Source organism: Aotus nancymaae, unplaced genomic scaffold (assembly GCF_030222135.1).
Source record: "Aotus nancymaae isolate 86718 unplaced genomic scaffold, 86718_ANA_hifiasm-v0.15.2.pri h1tg000029l, whole genome shotgun sequence".
NCBI lineage: Eukaryota > Metazoa > Chordata > Mammalia > Primates > Aotidae > Aotus > Aotus nancymaae.
Genome location: NW_026988442.1, coordinates 1739619 through 1748879, shown reverse-complemented (window position 1 = coordinate 1748879; position 9261 = coordinate 1739619).

The following is a 9261-nucleotide window of genomic DNA, read 5'->3' as shown; positions in this document are numbered from 1 at the left end:
AACTTTAGTACTATAATTCTATTAGGATTCACATTTACTATTATTCAAATATATTTCCTTTGTAGAACTGAAAAACCTGTATTTCTATCAAATTCTATGTCCTGCCAGAAGTCCACTCTGAAATGGAATTGTATAACTATCCCATTAATAAATCATTCTACCAGAAAATATTTATTGAGGGCTTCCTATGTTTGATACTGTGCTCAGCACATTACACTAATTATTTCACTCAATCCCCACAGCACCCTCATGCAGTAGATATTCCCATTTTACAGATGATAAAACAGAGGCGCAGAGAAGTTTAGTGATTTGTCCAGTGTCAATCATTAGGAATTAAGAGCATTGGGGCTAAAATGAAGTTAATTTAACATCAAATCCACGTTTTTGTTTTTTTTTTTTTGTTTTTTTGAGACAGGGTCTCCCTCTGTTGCCCAGGCTGGAGTGCAGTGGTACAATCATGGCTCACTACAACCACAACCTCCTGGGCTCAAGCAATTCTCCTGCCTCAGCCTCCAAAGTAGCTGGGACTACAGGCATGCACTACTACACCTGGCTAATTTTTGTAATTTTTTGTAGAGATAGAATCTCACTGTGTTAAGCAGACCAGTCCCGAACTCCTGAGCACAAGTGATCTGCCCGCCTTGGCCTCCCAAAGTGTTTGGATTACAGGCCTGAGCCATCAAGCCTGGCCTGTTACATCCACGCTCTTAATGATAACGTTGTTCTGGGAGCCTAAACATTTAGAAAATATTCCTGTATTAGAAAGTAAGGGGATGCCACCATCCAGGCCTGATGTCTGTATTTTTTCAGTAATGTTTCCCTTAAGAGGGAGGCAGAAAAGTTAAATGACATGAGTGACAGCATCCAGTAGCTGATAAGCAGGAGAGCCAAGTCTTCTCATTCTAGACTCTTGTTTCCACCATATAAAATTATAATAAGGATTTAGGCTATGTTTATTTCTTAAATTTTAGATCACTTTTTAAAGTATTTCTTATTCTTGGAAGCTTTGGAAGTAAATATTCAAATAAGTAAAATTGTTCAGTGATAATTTTATAAGAATTTTTTGAGCTGGAAGTGTTTTTAGACATTGTAACATCATTAGTTTGAAACAAAACATCTTTTACAGGTGAGTTTAAAAGGAAAGGCAGCTGACCCAAAGGGGTGAATGACTCAGAGTTATAGCTTTAGGCCTTAAATTAGCATTGTTAGTCCTTGTAGAAGTTTGGTATATATTGGGCCAGGGGCCGTGGCTCACACCTGTAATCCCAGCACTTTGGGAGGCCGAGGTGGGTGGATCACTTGAGGTCAGGAGTTTGATACCAGCCTGGCCAAAGTGGTGAAACTCCGTCTCTACTAAAGATACAAAAATTAGCCAGACATGGTGGTGCACATCTGTAATCCCAGCCATTCAGGAGGCTGAAGGAGGAGAATTGCTTGAACCCAGAAGGCAGATTGCAGTGAACTGAGATCGTGCCATTGTACTCCAGCCTGAGTGACAGAGAAATACTTTGTCTCAGAAAAAAAAAAAAAAAAAAAAAAAGAAAAATAAGAAGTCTGGTGTACTGGGCAAGGCAATTACTGTTCACCTCTAAGATTCAGCCCAAATGCTATTTCCTGGGTAACCTTGCCTTGACTGCCCCTTTTTTTGCCCAAATACAATGAGTTACAACCTCACATCCTTTCTCCTGAACATGTATACAGCTTCACCACAGCACTTATCGCAGGGTACTGGGCCAGACGTTAAAGTGTCTGCCCAGTTATCCCCACCAGGCTGGTGGCTTTTTGAAAGCTACCTCGTTTGCTCCTTTATCATCTGTTCCCCATGTGTCGTACACAGGAAGTACTAAATGGTCTCTGAATGAACGAAACAAATTCAATGAGTCCTTGCTTCAGCATTCATGTAATGGTCCTAATCTCCACAATACAGGGGCAATGAGTGTGTATAGGTGGATGGGGTGGAGAGAGAGGTGAACAAACTCAGGTCCCCACCTCTGAGGTAATGTGGTCTGATAATTGACCAAACCAGACCAAACACAGGTGAAGATGTGGGAGACAGGAATGTGTACTTACTGTTTGTATTACTCTGTTCTCACACTGCTAATAAAGACATACCTGAGACTGGGTAATTTATGAAGAAAAGAGGTTTAATGGACTCACAGTTCCACATGGTTGGGGAGGTCTCACAGTCATGATGGAAGGCAAAGAAGAAGCAAAGTCACATCTTACATGGTGGCAGTCAAGAGAGCTTTTGCAGGGAACTCCTATTTATAAAATCATCAGATCTCATGAGACTTATTCACTACCATGAAAACAGCACAGGAAAGACCTGCCCCCATGATTCAATTACCTTCCACTGGTAATAGGAAGGTTTCTCCCATGAAACATGGGAATTATGGGAACTACAATTCAAGATGAGATCTGGGTGGGGACACAGCCGAACCGCATCACTGCTAATCAAGGCATAAAGTAGTACAACCACTTTGGCAATTGTACGTAAAGATTGCACCAGGGGAATTATTCTGCTAGTTCCTTCCTAGCTCCCATTTCCTGTTGGTCGACTTGTTAATTTTTTTTTTTTTTTTTGAGAAGGAGTCTCCCTCTGTCTCCCAGGCTTGGCTCGGAGATCTCAAGTTTCACCCCAAACAGAGGGGAGGCTGGTGGAGGGTAGAGATCTGAGAAAGAGCACAAGATTTATTTCTAGCTCAGAAACACCTGCCAAATTTCTGCCCTTGGGGAGATTTACTGTAATAAACATATTTCTGATTGGCTTGATTCATTTCTAAAAATACTAGATGGTTTTTCATTAATTAATATATGGTCACTGTAAGTAATTTTAAACATACAGAAAAGTTGAAAGATAAAGTCACTCATAATTTCATCACCCAGAGAAAATCATGATTAATATTTTTAATATAATTTTTATCTTTGTAGTTAGGAATAAAACTCTAAGCAAGGATTCAATTTGAAATATATATCTACATTTTTCAATCATCTATACATGTTTAAATGTGTGAAGTGATATGGGGTTGTCCAGTGTTACACAGGATTTCTAAAATTCTTGGTAACAGGGTAGTATAACTGAACAAAATGAAAGCTACTTGCTATGTAGTTTATTTGAAGCCAGATAATAGTCTCAATCATTCATAATTTGAAAGTCAATATATATTTTGACTGAAAATATGAATAATTGACCATTAATCAAATGCTTTCCTTTTTACGATGTATATTTTTCTAGAACGAAATCATTTGTTTTTATCTACAGAGTGGGTGTGCCAAAGTCATCATTGTTTTATTCATTTTGACATTAAATTCCATTAAAATTATGCAATCTTGTGGGCAGGTCAGATAATCCTGGCCAACCAAATATTTTGAAAATGAATAATAATATGCTCTTCACAAAAAGTCAGATTGGCTATACCTTGAATTCAGAGCTGCACAATGGCTATCTGATGTACCTTTGGGCATAGTTATTTTTGTAGCCATTGGAAATATAAAACCAAGACAAAGGCAGTGGTTTCTACTTCACTGAAAATAAAAGCAATATTTATTCTTAAAGTAGTACTCATCAAACTTTCCATTATTCTTTTTAGATGGCAAGCTGTTATTAACAGGAAGCAAAATGCTATTTGTAGCACATGCTACACAGTCATTATTAGTGGAGAGACTAGCATTTTTGTAGTCTTTCAGAAATACACTCCAATTAGGCTTGGTTATTTCTGATATTTTCTAAACTCACTTGATATACTTTAGGACGTAAATCTCAAACAGAAAAACCAGATGGATCCTTCTTGTTTGGAATTGGCAAGTCCAACTTATATCAATAATTTTTTCAGAGAATTCATATGAACAGTAAAATTTTTTTTCTTTTCTTTCTTTCTTTCTTTCTTTTTTTTTTTTTGAGATGGAGTCTTGCTCTGTTGCTCAGGCTGGCGTGTAGTGGTATGATCTTGGCTCACTGCAACCTCCGCCTCCTGGGTTCAGGCAATTCTCCTGCCTCAGCCTCCTGAGTAGCTGGGATTACAGGCATGCGCCACCATGCCCAGCTAATTTTTTGTATTTTTAGTAGAGACGGGGTTTCACCATGTTGACCAGGATGGTGTTGAAACCCTGGCCTCAAGTGATCCACCTGCCTTGGTCTCTCAAAGTGCTGGGATTACAAGTGTGAACCACCGCAATCAGCCTGAACAGTAAAATTTAACATTTTCACATTTGTAAAAATAAAGTCTATAAATCAAATTACTTTATATATTATTCTCTTGTAAATTCAAGCATTTGAGGACATTACTATCTATATCCCCAAAAATATGTTCGTTAGCAAGGGAATGATACATAAGTTTGAAAAACTTGTGAAAGAAATTAGCCAGTTTGCTTAGGCAGACAGTAAGGGAAGGGTCTCTGGAGAATGTCTGACCAGCTCCACAAGTACTTACATGAGATATTTTGTGCAGATAAGTCAACTTCCAAAGGGGTATTGCCGAACATGTCCACAGTAGAAAATTCCATTCCTTAACACGTGCACAGTAGGGAAATAAATTAATATGGAGTGACTCAGACTAAGGGCTCACAGATGCACTGGAAGGATGGGGTAGAGCCACCAGAAATTTGTGCCTTACACCCTTGTATTCAATTGTGAAGGGGGCAACTGGCAACCTGCTCTCAGGATCCCTCTCTTCGCTGCGAGCTTTCCTTACACTTAATATATTCTACACTACTCACTCTCTGGTGCCTACACATCTAATTCTTCCTGACCATGAGACAAGAACCTGGACCTAGCTGAGCTGAAGAGCAAAAATCCTGCATCACTTGGAAAATCACAAAAGAAAATAAAAGCAGCTCCAACTAGCCTTCTTACTGTTCAGATTGTACTGGCAGTTCTAGCCAATGCAATGAAGTACAAAAAGAAAGGAAGAGACTGGTTGGGTGTGGCAGCTCATGCCTGTAATCCCTGAATTTCATGAGGCCGAGGTGGGAGGACTGCTTGAACCCAGGAGTTTGAGACTACAGTGAACTACAATTGCACCACTGCACTGCACCCAAGGTGATGGAGCAAGATCCCATTTCTAAAAAACAGATTCCATTTGCAATTAATTAAAAATGTATAAAATATCTGGAAATAAACTCAACAAAAGAAACATGCAAAATATATAATGAAATAAACAAAAAAACTACAAAAATATTAAATAACTAAATAAAATTTGAGTAAAAAGAAAGACACCCTTTTTTCAGGATGAAAAGCCCAAATGTTATACAGGTATCAATTATACAAATAATGCAATTCTAATTAAAATCTTAAAAGATCTTCATGGAACATGTCAAGCTGACTCTAAAATTTATCTGAATCCCCAGAACCTAAAACAGTGCCTAGCACATAGTAGGAATGTGATAAACATGCTGATTGAATGAGTTAGTGAATAAACAGCTTCAATACCATCATGTTAGTCCATTTGTGCTGCTATAAAGAAATACCCGGCTGGATAACTTATAAAGAAAAAAGGTTTATTTGGTTCAAGCTTCTGCAGGCTGTACAAGAAACACGGCAGCAGCATCTGCACCTGGTGAGGGACCCAGGCTGCTTCTACTCCTGGCAGAAGGCAAAGGGAAGCTGGCCTGTGCAGAAATCACATGGTGAGAGTAGAGGCAAATAGAGGGTGTCAGGCTCTTTTTAACAACTTGCTCTTGCAGGAACTAATAGAGCAAAAACTCACTCATTACTTAGAAGACAGCCAAGCTATTCATGAGGGATGCAATCCCATGTGACCCAAAACCTCCCACTAGCTCCACCTCCAAAACTGGGGGTCAAATTCCAACACAAGATTTAGAGGGTCAAATATCCAAAACAATCTAGATGAAACTGACTCACATATTTATATTTCTAGGCTGATTTATGTTCTGAACTCCAGATCAGTAGATCTGTCTTAGTAAACCCTTCACTTGATAAGCAAGAAACCAATTCAGACTCATTATGTTCAAAACAAAACTATTACCCCTCTCGCAAACCCTGTGCTCTTCCAGTCATTGAATTGAATAAAGTTAAAAACAGAGAGTTAACTCCAACCATCCAATTGACCGTTTATTTTGTTTGTTGTTGTTTTGAGAGAGGGTCTTGCTCTGTCCCAGGCTGCAGTGCACTGATGCCATCTCAGCTTACTGAAACCTCCTCCAAGAAAAGCCTCCCAAGTAACTGGGACTACAGACACATGCCACCACACGTGGTATTTTTTGTATTTTTTAGTAGAGACAGGGTCTCGCCATGTTGCCGAGGCTGGTCTTGAACTCCTGAGCTCAAGGGATCTGCCCACCTCAACGTCCCAAAGTTCTGGGATTATAGGCATGAGTTACTGCACCTGGCTAATTGTCCATTTGTGATTATAGAAGTTATCACAACTACTCCTGGATGCATCTGCTAAATGTTTCTTGAATCTATCTGTGTCTCTCACCTATACTGACACCACCATGTGCCATAATCCCTTCACAATTCTAATGAGTAACTTCCTAACCAGTCTCTCCTCCTCAAACTCACCATTTTTCGCCTTACTGCCCTCCTACGTCAATTAAAACAATGTCAGAATTTCCATTGCAGGCCAGGTGTGGTGGCTCACATCTGTAATCTTCCTCGGGAAGCTGAGGCAGGAGGACCACTTGAGCTCAGGAGTTCAAGACCAGCCTGGGCAACACAGCAAGACCCCATCTCTACAAAAAATTTTTTTAAAGAATTTCCATTGCTTTTAGATTAATTCCAAACTCTTCATCATCACAAAGTTTGGCCTGGCCTGGCCGCAACCTATATCTTCAGAGACATCTTCCATAGTATTGGCCCTCACTGTCTACTCTAAGCTTTGCCCACAGTGACCTTCTTCCAGTTCTTCACGTATGTTCCTTCCTACAACAGTGCCTTTGTATATGCTGCTCTTTCTGCCTGGAATAATCTCATTTTTCCCTTATTTTAATTAAATCTAATAACCTTTGATACCTCAAAGATCTCTCTTATTCCTATTATATCCTCTTAAAACACAGATTATCAGGCCAGGCATAGTGGCACATGTCTTTAATCCCAGCACTTTGATAGGTCAAGGTTGGTGGTTCACTTGAGGCCAGGAGTTCGAGACCAGCCTGGGCAATATGGCAAGACCCAGCCTCTACTAAAAATACAAAAATTAACCGGGTATGATGGCACAGACTTGTAATCCCAGCCACTCAGGAGTCTGAAGCACGAGAATCACTTAAACCTAGGAGGCAGAGGTTGCAGTGAGCTGAGATTGTACCACTGCATTCTAGCCTGGGCAACAGAGTGAGACTGTCTAAAAAAAAAAAAAAGAAGAAAAGAAAAAGAAAGAGAAAAATGAAACAAAGCAAAATAACAGACTGACTATCTCTTCTTAATAGTTTAGCTGTAAATGTGCCTTTATGTGGTGATTTTTAGATGCTAAGCTCAGTCAACAGGAACTATGTCTTTTCCTACTTACTATGGTATCCCTAGCTATGGTGCTAGGAGCTCAACAAATGAATGGAAGAATTGAAGCTGGACAGGGAAAATATATGCACAATGACTTGATATGGTAAACGATATAGGTCTTCATTGAATGAACAGGGAGAAACTTTTTTCTGAGACAGGGTCATTCTGTAGACCAGGCTAGAGTGCAGTGGTGCAATCTTGGCTCACTGCAACCTCTGTGAATGAGAAGAAACTTAATTTGGTTCTAAGAAAGTAAGAATTATAGGACCCAAACAACCTGCAAATATACCATAATTAATTTCATTTTTAAAAATTGTTTCCAAAGCACAATTCTAGTGTTTACATCAGAGCATTCATTACAATGAAAATAAACCCAGAAAGTATTCAAATATGAGAAGAGAGATTCATCTGTGAGGATTATCAACAATTAATTTATAGAAAATTACAAAGGTATTCCTTACAATGCTCAGTAAAGAGCAAAAAAAGGCATTTAAACAAGAACTTGAATTCATTTGTGTTTTAAAGACCTTGGTTTCATATGCTATAAACATTAAGACAAAATTTTTCATTATACTTTATCATTAAGTATAAATCTAATTTAATAAAATGTTCATACATAGTAAATTCTTAAGTAAAATAAATAAGAATGACTGATTATTTCTCTTGAGAAATTGATAGGAATTTCTGTTTTAGTTTTTTAAAGTTATTTAATTTTGATAAGTAACCTAAGAATATCTAAACTATTATACAATTGTAAAATAGATTGAAACTTACTTCATGTATAGTTATTCATTTCTTTCAGCCAAAAAAATATAAATAAGATTAAAGAAGTAAAGACTTGCAAAATAATAGTTTTGATAATATTTTAAGCACCAGCCATTGGGAACAAATTTTAATTAATAAGCTATTGATAAAAACTCAATCAATTTTTTTTAAATCCAGGGAATATTAAATTCCTTTGTAATAAAATCACCTACTTGATACTCATAGATGTATCCAATGTGCTAATAAAAAGTAAAATTTAGCACATCAATCTATATTTCTAGTGGACCAAGACTGTCGGGAGATTTAATAAATATGCCCCTTGTGTGTAGTCCCTAACACAACCTAAGAGAATTATGAGACTATCCCTAGTTAAGTTACTAAGCCTATAAGAGGACTTCAAAATTAAGCAAATGATTAAGTATCCTTGTAACAACTCCACTCAACTTATAAATTTTTAGTTTTGCCTTATCTCAGTTAAATTTTTTAAGACATTCTGACTGTGTGTATATATTTTTTTAATTGCTAAAATAATGTGGGGTTGTCAGCCTGTTGGAATTTACTGGAAGATTTTGCCTATCTCCTATTTTTTGAGTGTGGATTATGTGCCTGGTTGTGTAGTAACAGCTTTTAATTCATTTCATTGGTCCTTAAGAACAACCACATAAGGTTAAAAAGCTCATAAAAGTTAAGACTTTATTCAAGTATTTAAACCTGGGTCTTTCTGTCTTCAAAATACCAGAATTCTCTATAGTTGTGCCACACTTCCTTCCAGCTCTGTAAACTGCATAGATTCACTTATTTTCTCAAATCTGTAGAAGTTTGTAAAATGGTCTGATGTCTGTAAAACATCATCAACTTTAAATATAATTTTTTATTGTATATGATTTGGTTTTTCTTTAAAAAATATATATGTTTTATATTTTTTAAAGAAAAACTTTTTAAAATCAAAGTATACTTTGATTTTAAGACACACTCTAATTTTAGAAAAGTTAAATGTGAAAAAGAAAACAACCTCTGGATCTTAAAAGTATCTGTGATTTATT